Here is a 12,356-nt window from a genome sequence, read left to right on the forward strand (position 1 = left end):
TAACGTAATCCCACTGCGGGCCTTGGAACCATGGGCATGCACAGTGCATAACCTCGACTCTCACTCCCCTCCTTCCCTCTTCTTCAGACTGTGCGGTGTCACGGCCGTGGCATGCTAGGGATCAGCTGACGGCGCACAGTCTAAAGAAGGCGGAGGGAAATGAGCGAGAGCCCGAGGGGAAGATATGCACTGCGCATGCCCATGGATCCCAGGCCCGCAGTGTGACTCAATCAGAAGACACTGCGAGGCGGGATCTCGGGCACCGCGGCCGCACAGGCGCAGCCAGCCTGACATCAAATTATGTCAGAAGACAGGCAGCGCAAATAGGGCAAGCCCAAGGGATAACAGAACAGCGCAGGCTCCGTGACAGCTTAAAACAACGCTGAGGAGGCAGCGCATGGCACCAAGGGGGTAGGAATGACGGCTGTGCTGCGTCACATTACGAAGGAAAGTCCCAGCTCCGGGACGGTATAACGGTATCAGTGAACACATTTTATAAGTGTTAAGTTCTGCGTGTGCAAAGAGCTAAAAAAAAAGAGCTACCTTTTCCTTGTGCAGCATTACTGCTGCACAAGATGGCTCTTTCAGTAACAAACGACGGGGGGGGGGGGACAGGTTCCCTTACATTTAGGTTGTTGTGCCAGCGTGGCGGTCGCAGGACACATTGCCGGCTACACAGCTGGGGATCAGCTGACGTTACTGAAACCCAATAACACTGGGTCGTATGTTTTTACTGTGCAGCCTGCACTTCTGAGCCGCAACTGGCGGTGTTGGAGCCCAGGAATAGCAGTTCAGGTGGTAGAAAGATGAACACAGCAGGAGACCTGGATGACACCCAATTACTTAATCAGGCAGAGGAGTGGCAAATTCCTGCGAGATCCAGGCCTGGTTCATTTTCAGGAAAGTAAGCCGGTCAACGTTATCGGAGGATAGTCGCATGCGACGGTCTGTTAGTACACCACCTGCGGCACTAAAGACACGTTCCGATAAGACACTAGCCGCAGGGCAAGCCAGCACCTCCAATGCATACTGGCTTAGCTCTGGCCATGTATCCAGCTTAGAGACCCAAAACTTGAACGGGGAAGAGCCGTCTGGGAGTACAGTAAGAGGGCAAGCCATGTAGTCTGTCACCATCTGACGGAACCGTTGCCTCCTGCTGACTGGAGCCGCCGGTGATGGTGTAGACATTTGGGGCGGGCACACAAAAGTGTGCCAGAGTTGTGCCATACTGGGCTTGCCTTGGGCAGAGGCACTGCTTCTGCTCCCTCTTTGGGCAGAGCCTCCCCCACTGCCTCGACGCACTGAGCTGCTTTGTAAAGCACTAGCAGCACTCCTCTCAGTTGGACAGGAGAAGATGATGGAATTCACCAGTGTGTCGTGGTACTCCCGCAATTTACGCTCCCGGGTCAACGCAGGGATGAGGTTTTGGACGTTGTCCCGGTAGCGAGGATCGAGGAGGGTGAACACCCAATAATCAGGCATGTTGAGAATGTGGTCGATGCGGCGGTCGTTTCTCAGGCACTGCAGCATGAAATCCACCATGTGCTGCAGAGTGCCAACCGGCCCAGAAACGCTGTCCCCTGCTTGAGACATGATCTCTGCCCGCTCGTCATCACCCCACCCTCGCTGTACACACTGACCACTGGACAATTGTGTCGCTCCCTCCTCTGGACGGAGCTCTTCCTCCTCCATTGACTCCTCCTCATCCTCCTCACAAATTGGCCCCTGCGTACCCCTTTGTGAGGAACCACGTGGCGCTGACTCTCCAGAAGCTGATGGAAAAGGTGACTCCTCATCCTCCACCTCTTCCACCACATCATCCCTTAACCCTTGCAAAGTTTGCTGAAGCAGGCAGATAAGGGGGACAGTCATGCTGACTAGTGCATCATCTGCACTTGCCATCCGCGTGGAATAATCAAAAGGACGCAAAACCTGGCAGACGTCCTTCATAGTGGCCCACTCTGTGGTTGTGAAGTCTGATCGGCGCTGACTGCGACTTCTTTGCGCCTGATGCAGCTGGTACTCCATAACTGCTTGCTGCTGCTCACACAACCGCTCCAACATATGTAACGTGGAATTCCACCGGGTAGGTAGGTCACATATGATGCGGTGTTCCGGAAGGCGGAATCGGCGCTGCAGAGCAGCAATGCGGGATCTGGCCAAGCTGGAACGCCGCAAGTGAGCACACTCTAGGCGGACCTTGTGCAGCAGGGCATCAAGATCCGGATAGTCCCTCAGAAAACTCTGCACAACCAAATTGAGCACATGTGCCAGACATGGGATGTGAGTGAGGTTGCCAAGGGCCAAAGCTGCCACCAGATTTCGGCCATTGTCACACACTACCATGCCTGGCTGGAGATTCGCTGGCAGTAACCACACATCGCTCTCCTGCTTTATGGCATTCCAGAGCTCCTGCGCTGTGTGGCTTCGATGCCCCAATGAAACTAGTTTCAAGACGGCCTGCTGACGTTTGGCCACGGCTGTGCTCATGTCGGTCATAGGTAAACGTTCACGGGTCCATGTGGGGGTGGACTGTGACGGATCCTGCAGAGAGGAATCAGAGGAACTGGTGTAAGAGGAGGAGTCGATGCGTACAGACTGGATTCCTGCAATCCTTGGAGTGGGCAGGACACGTCCTGCGCCACTCGCACGATCTGTACCTGGCTCAACAACATTAACCCAATGGGCAGTGAGGGAAACATATCGCCCCTGTCCATGCTGACTGGTCCACGCATCGGTGGTGAGGTGGACCTTGCTACTGACGGCGTTCAGTAGCGCATGTTTTATGTTTGCCTCAACATGCCTGTGCAGGGCAGGGACAGCCTGCCTGCTGAAGTAAAAGCGGCTGGGCACCTTGTACTGTGGGACTGCCAATGCCATCAAGTCACGGAAGCTGTCAGTCTCCACCAGCCTGAACGAGAGCATTTCCAGGGACAACAGTTTGGCAATGCCTGCATTCAGAGCCTGTGCTCGGGGGTGGTTGGCCGAGAATGCCCGCCTTTTCTCCCATGCCTGTACTACCGATGGCTGTAGAGTAGACTGGGAGTGTGAGGATGACTGGGAAGGTGGTGCTGTGGGTGGAATTACACAAGGTCTCTGGGAGGAAGCCAAACCAGCTGTGCGTGAGCTGGAGGAAGAGGCAACACGAGCTGAAGAGGTGGTAGCTGCCGCTGTTGGTTGGCCTACATCTTCAGTGTGTTTCTGTAACTCCACCGCGTGCCTGGTCCGCACATGTTTCCACATATTTGTGGTATTGAGGTTGCTGACATTTTTCCCTCTTTTTACTTTATGATGACACAGCTTGCATTTGACAAAACAAATGTCATCTGCAACTGTGTCAAAAAAGGACCAGGCACTGCAAGTCTTGGGAGCGCCCTTTTTGGCTTTGGAAAGAGACAGGCTCCTAACGGGTGCCAAAGTGGAGGCTACAGGCTCCGCAGTCTTCCCCCTCCCTCTCCCTCTTTGGCCCGTAAGAGGAAGCTCTTCCTCTGAGCTGCTCCCACCACCTTCCTGTTCCTCACGCCACGATGGGTCAAGGACCTCATCATCTCCACTACCCTCTGCCACCAACTGCTCCTCCTGGGTAGTCTCAGCAGCACAGTACGCACGAGAAAGCGGCACCTGAGTTTCATCATCAGATGCGTACTGCGCTGTGGTCACCGGAGGCACTGGCCCACCTGCCTCTTCAGAGTCAGAGAGAAAATGGTGTTGGGCATCACTGCACACTGCCTCTTCTTCCATTTCTCCAATGCTGCTTGGCTGGCCCCCTGTTTCCAAGCCAAGAGATTCAGAGAACAGAAGTAGAGACGGCTCCTGTCCTGGGCTCTCTGACTGCCTGGCCAATTTGGCAGGTGGTGAAGAGACAGATGGCTGCTCTCCAGTGCTCTGTGCCTGAGAGGATGTGGCACTAACTGAAGTCGATGCCGAGGCGTTAGCTGCCATCCACCCGACAACGGCTTCAATTTGGTCTTCACGCAGCAGCGGTGCACGGCGCTCTCCGACAAAGCTGCGCATGAAGGACTGTTCCCTGCTGAAACTGAGTGACGACGAGTCACCGGCGCCCGCAGCAGGCACAGAATCACCACGTCCTCTCCCTGCTCCTCTCCCTGCTCCGCGCCCACGCCCACGTGCCTTACTCCCTGCCCTCTTCATCTTGGTTGACAGATAAAGATAAGCAGAAAAGTACTAGGGCCTTAGTGTGCTTATTCCTGTAATGCTCCTCCTAACAGGTGTAAGAAACACTAATGTTGTAAATTGTGGACTAAACTTTATTATTTTTCAAATGTGGCCTACACAAGTGTAAGTTGTGTTTGGTGAACTTAACCTTTTTTTTGGTGCAGATCGGGCTACAGAGCTAGTTTAAATCACACGGAGACCGTGCAGACAGCCGTAAACGGCGCTGCAAGGCCAAGAAACCCTCCTCTAGGTTATCCTATATAGTGTTTTTCCACTATTTAGCTGGATACAAGTGGAAAGACACTAATAGGAATTTTTTTTTTCAAATTTTAAACTGGCTGCACTATTTGAAAAAAAGGAAATTGTTTTTCAAGGTATGAGGCAGTAACGCACCCTGAGCTGAATCCAACCGGCTATGGCTGCACACAGACTACAGGGCGAGCTGCGCTCACACAGAGACCGTGCAGACAGCCGTAAACGGCGCTGCAAGGCCCCAAAAAAACCCTCTAGGTTATCCTATGTAGTGTTTTTCCACAATTGAGCTGGAGACTGGTGGAAAGACACTAATAGGAATTTTTTTTTTTCCAAATTTTAAACAGGCTGCACTATTTGAAAAAAAGGAAAATTTTTCTCAAGGTATGAGCCAGTAACGAACCCTGAGCTGAATCCAACCGGCTATGGCTGCACACAGACTACAGGGCGAGCTGGGCTCACACGGAGACCGTGCAGACAGCCGTAAACGGCGCTGCAAGGCCAAAAAACCCTCCTCTAGGTTATCCTATATAGTGTTTTTCCACTATTTAGCTGGATACGAGTGGAAAGACACTAATAGGAATTTTTTTTTTCAAATTTTAAACAGGCTGCACTATTTGAAAAAAAGGAAAATTTTTCTCAAGGTATGAGCCAGTAACGAACCCTGAGCTGAATCCAACCGGCTATGGCTGCACACAGACTACAGGGCGAGCTAGGCTCACACGGAGACCGTGCAGACAGCCGTAAACGGCGCTGCAAGGCCCAAAAACCCCCCTCTAGGTTATCCTATGTAGTGTTTTTCCACAATAGAGCTGGAGACTGGTGGAAAAACACTAATAGGAAATTTGAGAAAAAATGTGCAGCAGGCTGCACTAAGAGCAAAAAAGAACAACTGTGTGAGGCAGTGTGAACCCCCCCTGAGCTGAATACAACCGGGTATATGGCTGCACACAGACTACAGAGTGAGCTGCACACACACACACACACAGAGACCTTGCAGAACGCTGTTAAAACAGCGCTGCAAGGCAAGAGCAAGGTGAACAGTGAAGAACACACAGCGTTTTGCTAAATTAGCCTTTGGAAAGGAAAATAAAGCAATTAGCAAGCTCAACTGGCCCTCAGTTAGAACACAGCGTCCTGTCCCTAACTGAAATCACAGCAGAGTGAGCGCAAAATGGCGGCAGCGCTTTTTTATAGTGCAGAGTGACATCATTTCAGCAGCCAATCCAAGCCTTGCCAGTACTTACATGCCCACCATGCTAAACAGGATGTGCCCACACTTTCATTCATTCCTCATTGGCTGCTGCGTTCAATTTGAATTCTGGGAACTTCCGATTCCGGTATCCGATACGCGGGAAGTATCGGAATTCAGTATCGGAATTCCGATACCGCAAATATCGGCCGATACCCGATACTTGCGGTATCGGAATGCTCAACACTACTGCTGACAGAGCATCACCTGTTCCGTTGCCCGGAAGAAAGCCATCCATGGCTACAATATGCAAATGAGGGCCTCTTCCCAGCAACCCCAGGGTTCAGTCTCCCACCGAAACCCCACCCACCCATTACTTTATTCTGTTGTTGAACCCAATTAAGGAAGCCCCAGCAAGCTGGAGCATGCAAAAATTGCCACAAAACTCAGTTTTGCTCCTCTCCACGGAAATCTTTAGTAAAAGGCGAAAGATTTTTACGTTCTGAAGAGAAGCCAGAGTATACTGGGCAAAGGCCTCCTCCTGACCTACCACCATGGCAGCAGCCCTCACTTGGCCCGGGGAGAGCACCTAGAAGTGGGTTCGTGGTTTGGTGATGGAAAAACAAAAACGGCAACAGCCCATCTTCCACAGGATGCTCCGTTCTCAGTTCTATGCTGCTGACAGAGCATCACCTGTTCCGTTGCCCGGAAGAAGGCCATCCATGGCTACAATATGCAAATGAGGGCCTTTTCCCAGGAACCCCAGGGTTCAGTCTCCCACCGAAACCCCACCCACCCCTTTATTCTGTTGTTGAACCCAATTAAGAAAGCCCCAGCAAGCTGGAGCATGCAAAAATTGCCACAAAACTCAGTTTTGCTCCTCTCCACGGAAATCTTTAGTAAAAGGCGAAAGATTTTTACGTTCTGAAGAGAAGCCAGAATATACTGGGCAAGGGCCTCCTCCTGACCTACCACCATGGCAGCAGCCCTCACTTGGCCCGGGGACAGCACCTAGAAGTGGGTTCGTGGTTTGGTGATGGAAAAACAAAAACGGCAACAGCCCATCTTCCACAGGCTGCTCCGTTCTCAGTTCGATGCTGCTGACAGAGCATCACCTGTTCCGTTGCCCGGAAGAAGGCCATCCATGGCTACAATATGCAAATGAGGGCCTCTTCCCCACAACCCCAGGGTTCAGTCTCCCACCGAAACCCCACCCACCCATTACTTTATTCTGTTGTTGAACCCAATTAACGAAGCCCCAGCAAGCTGGAGCATGCAAAAATTGCCACAAAACTCAGTTTTGCTCTTCTCCACAGAAATCTTTAGTAAAAGGCGAAAGATTTTTACATTCTGAAGAGAAGCCAGAGTATACTGGGCAAAGGCCTCCTCCTGACCTACCACCATGGCAGCAGCCCTCACTTGGCCCGGGGAGAGCACCTAGAAGTGGGTTCGTGGTTTGGTGATGGAAAAACAAAAACGGCAACAGCCCATCTTCCACAGGATGCTCCGTTCTCAGTTCTATGCTGCTGACAGAGCATCACCTGTTCCGTTGCCCGGAAGAAGGCCATCCATGGCTACAATATGCAAATGAGGGCCTTTTCCCAGGAACCCCAGGGTTCAGTCTCCCACCGAAACCCCACCCACCCATTCCTTTATTCTGTTGTTGAACCCAATTAAGAAAGCCCCAGCAAGCTGGAGCATGCAAAAATTGCCACAAAACTCAGTTTTGCTCCTCTCCACGGAAATCTTTAGTAAAAGGCGAAAGATTTTTACGTTCTGAAGAGAAGCCAGAATATACTGGGCAAGGGCCTCCTCCTGACCTACCACCATGGCAGCAGCCCTCACTTGGCCCGGGGACAGCACCTAGAAGTGGGTTCGTGGTTTGGTGATGGAAAAACAAAAACGGCAACAGCCCATCTTCCACAGGCTGCTCCGTTCTCAGTTCTATGCTGCTGACAGAGCATCACCTGTTTCGTTGCCCGGAAGAAGGCCATCCATGGCTACAATATGCAAATGAGGGCCTCTTCCCAGCAACCCCAGGGTTCAGTCTCCCACCGAAACCCCCCCCACCCATTACTTTATTCTGTTGTTGAACCCAATTAAGGAAGCCCCAGCAAGCTGGAGCATGCAAAAATTGCCACAAAACTCAGTTTTGCTCCTCTCCACGGAAATCTTTAGTAAAAGGCGAAAGATTTTTACGTTCTGAAAAGAAGCCAGATTATACTGGGCAAAGGCCTCCTCCTGACCTACCACCATGGCAGCAGCCCTCACTTGGCCCGGGGAGAGCACCTAGAAGTGGGTTCGTGGTTTGGTGATGGAAAAACAAAAACGGCAACAGCCCATCTTCCACAGGATGCTCCGTTCTCAGTTCTATGCTGCTGACAGAGCATCACCTGTTCCGTTGCCCGGAAGAAGGCCATCCATGGCTACAATATGCAAATGAGGGCCTTTTCCCAGGAACCCCAGGGTTCAGTCTCCCACCGAAACCCCACCCACCCATTCCTTTATTCTGTTGTTGAACCCAATTAAGAAAGCCCCAGCAAGCTGGAGCATGCAAAAATTGCCACAAAACTCAGTTTTGCTCCTCTCCACGGAAATCTTTAGTAAAAGGCGAAAGATTTTTACGTTCTGAAGAGAAGCCAGAATATACTGGGCAAGGGCCTCCTCCTGACCTACCACCATGGCAGCAGCCCTCACTTGGCCCGGGGACAGCACCTAGAAGTGGGTTCGTGGTTTGGTGATGGAAAAACAAAAACGGCAACAGCCCATCTTCCACAGGCTGCTCCGTTCTCAGTTCGATGCTGCTGACAGAGCATCACCTGTTCCGTTGCCCGGAAGAAGGCCATCCATGGCTACAATATGCAAATGAGGGCCTCTTCCCCGCAACCCCAGGGTTCAGTCTCCCACCGAAACCCCACCCACCCATTACTTTATTCTGATGTTGAACCCAATTAACGAAGCCCCAGCAAGCTGGAGCATGCAAAAATTGCCACAAAACTCAGTTTTGCTCCTCTCCACGGAAATCTTTAGTAAAAGGCGAAAGATTTTTACGTTCTGAAGAGAAGCCTGAGTATACAGAGCAAGGGCCTCCTCCTGACCTACCACCATGGCAGCAGCCCTCACTTGGCCCGGGGAGAGCAACTAGAAGTGGGTTCGTGGTTTGGTGATGGAAAAACAAAAACGGCAACAGCCCATCTTCCACAGGCTGCTTCGTTCTCAGTTCTATGCTGCTGACAGAGCATCACCTGTTCCATTGCCCGGAAGAAGGCCATCCATGGCTACAATATGCAAATGAGGGCCTCTTCCCCGCAACCCCAGGGTTCAGTCTCCCACCGAAACCCCACCCACCCATTACTTTATTCTGTTGTTGAACCCAATTAAGGAAGCCCCAGCAAGCTGGAGCATGCAAAAATTGCCACAAAACTCAGTTTTGCTCCTCTCCACGGAAATCTTTAGTAAAAGGCGAAAGATTTTTACGTTCTGAAGAGAAGCCAGAGTATACTGGGCAAGGGCCTCCTCCTGACCTACCACCATGGCAGCAGCCCTCACTTGGCCCGGGGAGAGCACCTAGAAGTGGGTTCGTGGTTTGGTGATGGAAAAACAAAAACGGCAACAGCCCATCTTCCACAGGATGCTCCGTTCTCAGTTCTATGCTGCTGACAGAGCATCACCTGTTCCGTTGCCCGGAAGAAGGCCATCCATGGCTACAATATGCAAATGAGGGCCTTTTCCCAGGAACCCCAGGGTTCAGTCTCCCACCGAAACCCCACCCACCCATTACTTTATTCTGTTGTTGAACCCAATTAAGAAAGCCCCAGCAAGCTGGAGCATGCAAAAATTGCCACAAAACTCAGTTTTGCTCCTCTCCACGGAAATCTTTAGTAAAAGGCGAAAGATTTTTACATTCTGAAGAGAAGCCAGAGTATACTGTGCAAAGGCCTCCTCCTGACCTACCACCATGGCAGCAGCCCTCACTTGGCCCGGGAAGAGCACCTAGAAGTGGGTTCGTGGTTTGGAGATGGAAAAAAAAAAACGGCAACAGCCCATCTTCCATAGGATGCTCCGTTCTCAGTTCTATGCTGCTGACAGAGCATCACCTGTTCCATTGCCCGGAAGAAGGCCATCTATGGCTACAATATGCAAATGAGGGCCTTTTCCCAGGAACCCCAGGGTTCAGTCTCCCACCGAAACCCCACCCACCCATTCCTTTATTCTGTTGTTGAACCCAATTAAGAAAGCCCCAGCAAGCTGGAGCATGCAAAAATTGCCACAAAACTCAGTTTTGCTCCTCTCCACGGAAATCTTTAGTAAAAGGCGAAAGATTTTTACATTCTGAAGAGAAGCCAGAGTATACTGTGCAAAGGCCTCCTCCTGACCTACCACCATGGCAGCAGCCCTCACTTGGCCCGGGGAGAGCACCTAGAAGTGGGTTCGTGGTTTGGTGATGGAAAAACAAAAACGGCAACAGCCCATCTTCCACAGGCTGCTCCGTTCTCAGTTCGATGCTGCTGACAGAGCATCACCTGTTCCGTTGCCCGGAAGAAGGCCATCCATGGCTACAATATGCAAATGAGGGCCTCTTCCCAGCAACCCCAGGGTTCAGTCTCCCACCGAAACCCCACCCACCCATTACTTTATTCTGTTGTTGAACCCAATTAACGAAGCCCCAGCAAGTTGGAGCATGCAAAAATTGCCACAAAACTCAGTTTTGCTCCTCTCCACGGAAATCTTTAGTAAAAGGCGAAAGATTTTTACATTCTGAAGAGAAGCCTGAGTATACAGAGCAAGGGCCTCCTCCTGACCTACCACCATGGCAGCAGCCCTCACTTGGCCCGGGGAGAGCAACTAGAAGTGGGTTCGTGGTTTGGTGATGGAAAAACAAAAACGGCAACAGCCCATCTTCCACAGGCTGCTTCGTTCTCAGTTCTATGCTGCTGACAGAGCATCACCTGTTCCATTGCCCAGAAGAAGGCCATCCATGGCTACAATATGCAAATGAGGACCTCTTCCCCGCAACCCCAGGGTTCAGTCTCCCACCGAAACCCCACCCACCCATTACTTTATTCTGTTGTTGAACCCAATTAACGAAGCCCCAGCAAGCTGGAGCATGCAAAAATTGCCACAAAACTCAGTTTTGCTCCTCTCCACGGAAATCTTTAGTAAAAGGCAAAAGATTTTTACGTTCTGAAGAGAAGCCAGAGTATACTGGGCAAGGGCCTCCTCCTGACCTACCACCATGGCAGCAGCCCTCACTTGGCCCGGGGAGAGCACCTAGAAGTGGGTTCGTGGTTTGGTGATGGAAAAACAAAAACGGCAACAGCCCATCTTCCACAGGATGCTCCGTTCTCAGTTCTATGCTGCTGACAGAGCATCACCTGTTCCGTTGCCCGGAAGAAGGCCATCCATGGCTACAATATGCAAATGAGGGCCTTTTCCCAGGAACCCCAGGGTTCAGTCTCCCACCAAAACCCCACCCACCCATTCCTTTATTCTGTTGTTGAACCCAATTAAGAAAGCCCCAGCAAGCTGGAGCATGCAAAAATTGCCACAAAACTCAGTTTTGCTCCTCTCCACGGAAATCTTTAGTAAAAGGCGAAAGATTTTTACATTCTGAAGAGAAGCCAGAGTATACTGTGCAAAGGCCTCCTCCTGACCTACCACCATGGCAGCAGCCCTCACTTGGCCCGGGGAGAGCACCTAGAAGTGGGTTCGTGGTTTGGTGATGGAAAAAAAAAAACGGCAACAGCCCATCTTCCATAGGATGCTCCGTTCTCAGTTCTATGCTGCTGACAGAGCATCACCTGTTCCGTTGCCCGGAAGAAGGCCATCTATGGCTACAATATGCAAATGAGGGCCTTTTCCCAGGAACCCCAGGGTTCAGTCTCCCACCGAAACCCCACCCACCCATTCCTTTATTCTGTTGTTGAACCCAATTAAGAAAGCCCCAGCAAGCTGGAACATGCAAAAATTGCCACAAAACTCAGTTTTGCTCCTCTCCACGGAAATCTTTAGTAAAAGGCGAAAGATTTTTACATTCTGAAGAGAAGCCAGAGTATACTGTGCAAAGGCCTCCTCCTGACCTACCACCATGGCAGCAGCCCTCACTTGGCCCGGGGAGAGCACCTAGAAGTGGGTTCGTGGTTTGGTGATGGAAAAACAAAAACGGCAACAGCCCATCTTCCACAGGCTGCTCCGTTCTCAGTTCTATGCTGCTGACAGAGCATCACCTGTTCCGTTGCCCGGAAGAAGGCCATCCATGGCTACAATATGCAAATGAGGGCCTCTTCCCAGCAACCCCAGGGTTCAGTCTCCCACCGAAACCCCACCCACCCATTACTTTATTCTGTTGTTGAACCCAATTAAGGAAGCCCCAGCAAGCTGGAGCATGCAAAAATTGCCACAAAACTCAGTTTTGCTCCTCTCCACGGAAATCTTTAGTAAAAGGCGAAAGATTTTTACGTTCTGAAGAAAAGCCAGAGTATGCTGGGCAAAGGCTTCCTCCTGACCTACCACCATGGCAGCAGCCCTCACTTGGCCCGGGGAGAGCACCTAGAAGTGGGTTCGTGGTTTGGTGATGGAAAAACAAAAACGGCAACAGCCCATCTTCCACAGGATGCTCCGTTCTCAGTTCTATGCTGCTGACAGAGCATCACCTGTTCCGTTGCCCGGAAGAAGGCCATCCATGGCTACAATATGCAAATGAGGGCCTTTTCCCAGGAACCCCAGGGTTCAGTCT

At 51.4% G+C, this 12,356-nt stretch overlaps 15 non-coding genes across 15 annotated transcripts; all 15 read right to left on the reverse strand.

Moving 5' to 3' along the window:
- Positions 1 to 6,026: 6,026 nt before the first annotated feature.
- LOC138639982 (U5 spliceosomal RNA) lies at positions 6,027 to 6,142 on the reverse strand. The gene has a single exon (XR_011313504.1). It is a non-coding gene; the product is annotated as a U5 spliceosomal RNA (small nuclear RNA).
- Positions 6,143 to 6,448: 306 nt separating this feature from the next.
- Positions 6,449 to 6,564, reverse strand: LOC138639152 (U5 spliceosomal RNA). The gene has a single exon (XR_011312749.1). It is a non-coding gene; the product is annotated as a U5 spliceosomal RNA (small nuclear RNA).
- Positions 6,565 to 6,874: 310 nt separating this feature from the next.
- On the reverse strand, positions 6,875 to 6,990 carry LOC138639735 (U5 spliceosomal RNA). The gene has a single exon (XR_011313304.1). It is a non-coding gene; the product is annotated as a U5 spliceosomal RNA (small nuclear RNA).
- A 310-nt stretch (positions 6,991 to 7,300) lies between these two features.
- Positions 7,301 to 7,416, reverse strand: LOC138639153 (U5 spliceosomal RNA). The gene has a single exon (XR_011312750.1). It is a non-coding gene; the product is annotated as a U5 spliceosomal RNA (small nuclear RNA).
- Positions 7,417 to 7,726: 310 nt separating this feature from the next.
- On the reverse strand, positions 7,727 to 7,842 carry LOC138639563 (U5 spliceosomal RNA). Its single transcript, XR_011313141.1, has one exon. It is a non-coding gene; the product is annotated as a U5 spliceosomal RNA (small nuclear RNA).
- A 310-nt stretch (positions 7,843 to 8,152) lies between these two features.
- LOC138639154 (U5 spliceosomal RNA) lies at positions 8,153 to 8,268 on the reverse strand. The gene has a single exon (XR_011312751.1). It is a non-coding gene; the product is annotated as a U5 spliceosomal RNA (small nuclear RNA).
- A 310-nt stretch (positions 8,269 to 8,578) lies between these two features.
- Positions 8,579 to 8,694, reverse strand: LOC138640050 (U5 spliceosomal RNA). Its single transcript, XR_011313571.1, has one exon. It is a non-coding gene; the product is annotated as a U5 spliceosomal RNA (small nuclear RNA).
- Positions 8,695 to 9,004: 310 nt separating this feature from the next.
- Positions 9,005 to 9,120, reverse strand: LOC138639983 (U5 spliceosomal RNA). Its single transcript, XR_011313505.1, has one exon. It is a non-coding gene; the product is annotated as a U5 spliceosomal RNA (small nuclear RNA).
- A 310-nt stretch (positions 9,121 to 9,430) lies between these two features.
- Positions 9,431 to 9,546, reverse strand: LOC138640274 (U5 spliceosomal RNA). Its single transcript, XR_011313773.1, has one exon. It is a non-coding gene; the product is annotated as a U5 spliceosomal RNA (small nuclear RNA).
- Positions 9,547 to 9,856: 310 nt separating this feature from the next.
- Positions 9,857 to 9,972, reverse strand: LOC138640276 (U5 spliceosomal RNA). Its single transcript, XR_011313774.1, has one exon. It is a non-coding gene; the product is annotated as a U5 spliceosomal RNA (small nuclear RNA).
- A 310-nt stretch (positions 9,973 to 10,282) lies between these two features.
- On the reverse strand, positions 10,283 to 10,398 carry LOC138638969 (U5 spliceosomal RNA). The gene has a single exon (XR_011312574.1). It is a non-coding gene; the product is annotated as a U5 spliceosomal RNA (small nuclear RNA).
- Positions 10,399 to 10,708: 310 nt separating this feature from the next.
- LOC138640004 (U5 spliceosomal RNA) lies at positions 10,709 to 10,824 on the reverse strand. Its single transcript, XR_011313526.1, has one exon. It is a non-coding gene; the product is annotated as a U5 spliceosomal RNA (small nuclear RNA).
- A 310-nt stretch (positions 10,825 to 11,134) lies between these two features.
- LOC138640277 (U5 spliceosomal RNA) lies at positions 11,135 to 11,250 on the reverse strand. The gene has a single exon (XR_011313775.1). It is a non-coding gene; the product is annotated as a U5 spliceosomal RNA (small nuclear RNA).
- A 310-nt stretch (positions 11,251 to 11,560) lies between these two features.
- On the reverse strand, positions 11,561 to 11,676 carry LOC138639295 (U5 spliceosomal RNA). Its single transcript, XR_011312884.1, has one exon. It is a non-coding gene; the product is annotated as a U5 spliceosomal RNA (small nuclear RNA).
- Positions 11,677 to 11,986: 310 nt separating this feature from the next.
- Positions 11,987 to 12,102, reverse strand: LOC138638981 (U5 spliceosomal RNA). The gene has a single exon (XR_011312585.1). It is a non-coding gene; the product is annotated as a U5 spliceosomal RNA (small nuclear RNA).
- Between the last annotated feature and the right edge of the window lie 254 nt (positions 12,103 to 12,356).

The sequence above is a fragment of the Ranitomeya imitator genome, chromosome 5 (genome assembly GCF_032444005.1).
Source record: "Ranitomeya imitator isolate aRanImi1 chromosome 5, aRanImi1.pri, whole genome shotgun sequence".
Classification (NCBI taxonomy): Eukaryota; Metazoa; Chordata; class Amphibia; order Anura; family Dendrobatidae; genus Ranitomeya; species Ranitomeya imitator.